Source organism: Palaemon carinicauda, chromosome 1, assembly GCF_036898095.1.
Source record: "Palaemon carinicauda isolate YSFRI2023 chromosome 1, ASM3689809v2, whole genome shotgun sequence".
Classification (NCBI taxonomy): Eukaryota; Metazoa; Arthropoda; class Malacostraca; order Decapoda; family Palaemonidae; genus Palaemon; species Palaemon carinicauda.
In genome coordinates, this window is record NC_090725.1 from 37,406,756 (window position 1) to 37,409,255 (window position 2,500).

The window sequence follows — 2,500 nt, forward strand, 5'->3', positions numbered from 1 at the left end:
TATATATATGTATATATATATATATATATATATATATATATATATATATATATATACATATATATATATATATATATATATATATATATATACATATATATATGCGTGTGTGTGTGTGAGTGTGTGTGTGTGTGTGTGTGTTTATTTCCATGACCCTTCCCTTATGTATACAATGCTGATTCCAACACTTTAATGGAGCTGAGTTGTTAGTGAAGGAAAGAGGTGGGCTATTTATAGTACTGTACTACTATAAAAAAAAAATTAATTAATAACTCAGATTCATGACTAGTAATAAACAGTCTCAAATTAAAGTTTTTGAAAAATTGAATCTCCCAAGTATTTCCTCTAATTACTTTCTTATTACCGAATTATTGAATCATATGATTTATACAGCACTGTTTCCCAAATGATGAATTATATTCAAAATAATCAAATATAAGCAATTGATAAAATAAATCAACTGTTGGACAGCATCACCAGCAATGATAATAGCATCCACAAATTCATTTTCTTTACATATGATCAAAATTTTGAGTTGCTCCACATCCTTCATGTGAAGTTTCCATGAACATAGAATGATCTTTGACTCTCATTTTGATGGAAATTCCATGGGGTAACTGAAGGTTTTTCTCCTATCAACTCAGTTGTGGAACTTGGGTCTTCGTCACTGTAATAGAGATCATGTGCAGATCAAATATTTCGTTTCAAATCTGATTTACGTGTTACTGGAAAACCCTCGTCTATTGTTGTTCAATAAAAAAACAATTTCTCTTAAGAATTCAAGGTCCCTAGAATTCTCATTCATATCTAAACTGACATAAACTTTTCTATTAAGAAATCCAGAGAGGAATGTCTATAATGATAATTATCATTAACAAATATAAAATCTTACGAGTTGGAATCAGAAGAGACTTTTACAACTTCACCAGGAACTCAAACCTTTCCAGTAACCTTTTGAATCACAATCCTTTCCAATGAAGGGATAAAAAATACTAAGTCAATCGTGTACAAAAGAACTCTAATCCCAAAATTCTTATTCCTTTAAAAATGGGAGAAATCATCTTGGTGAAGACTTTAGGGGCTGTCCTGAAACTAAATCATAACTACGTGAATGAGTAAACATTTGAACCATTCACGAAATGAATCATTTTTATTCGAGTGTGGATGAATAGGAATGGGAAACTAAGCATATATAAGGTATAATGTAAATCTCCAATCTCATTTCTCTAATGGCCACAAGACAGTAAGAGTTGTTTTATTGGAAAACTTTAAGAAAAGTGTAAACTTCAGCATATCTTGGAGTTTTGTAGGCATGATGAATACAAGAACCGTCTGTGACCACGGTCAATACCCACTACAAGGAATTTCAAAACATGAAAAGAAAAAACGGGCAACCTTCCGACTACAAGAATTTGTTAAGAAGGAACATCATATGTGTCTCCTTTCAGATTTACAAGTTCTACAAGTATTTCGTACGGAGAGTTTAGAAGACTCATGGTGACCTAACACCTTTACAAAAAATAAATTTCTTGAAAGAGATAATTCTATAGACATTGAGGATACTGTGTAATTAGTAAAGACCAGCAGTATCTCGAAAAACCCACCTTTAAGTGTCACTTTGTTTCCAGGAATAAGCTTCATTAATCACATTATTAATCATATTTATATTATAATAAAGGAATCAAACCAGGAAAAAAGAATGCTCCTGTCCTGACCATAGAGGAACATGCATGTTTCTAACGCTTAATCATAAAACATATAAAGACTGTTAGGGACTCAGAAGTCCCATTTGACATAGTGTTATCTAATCAAGTGAAATAATCCTAAATAAAATCCTAACTATGATAGACTGTATATCCCCCTTCTGTAAGTTTAGAAATATCTCTACTATATAACCTTATAAAGACCTTTTCTATCAATGCCACCCTTGTTAATGACTAGAGTAACCTTATCGTCACCCTCTCGCTACAAGTAATAAGCCTAGCTTTCACTGTATTTTCCCGAAAATTAAATGTTAGTTTTCCTTTATGCTTTGAACTTATAATTAGTCAGAAACCATTTGAACATAAATTTCTATAAGAGAAATAGTAAGACCGGATTCATTACTCTTTATTTATTTATTTTTTTTTTTTTTAACAAGATAGTGCGCCCTGAACGGAACACAAAGGGAATGCAATCGTAATCTCCAAGAAACAATTCCGTTGAACAATATATAAGGTTATCACAGATAAATCAAGGAGTATATATCTCATAAAATCGCTAATAACAATCTGGAGACGTAGTAAACTCACAGTCGATTTGATACCATAAGATCAACACAGATACTGAAAGAAAAAATACAGTAAAGAGTACACAGATATGGTTTTTGCCATTAGTTGCCAGATTGTTTCAATACAATGATATATGTAATGTTTTATTTTTTTTTTTTTTTTTAATGAGGTAGATTTGCACTCACTCGCATATGTGCCCTTTTAAATCGGAACAATTCCGTAATAACTTA

The 2,500-nt window shown here is 31.2% G+C and overlaps 1 protein-coding gene across 4 annotated transcripts in view; it reads left to right on the forward strand.

Annotated features, from left to right (window-relative positions):
- Positions 1–2,500, forward strand: part of LOC137641700 (probable glutamate receptor) — a 45,120-nt gene that overhangs the window by 6,859 nt on the left and 35,761 nt on the right. The window lies entirely within an intron of this gene.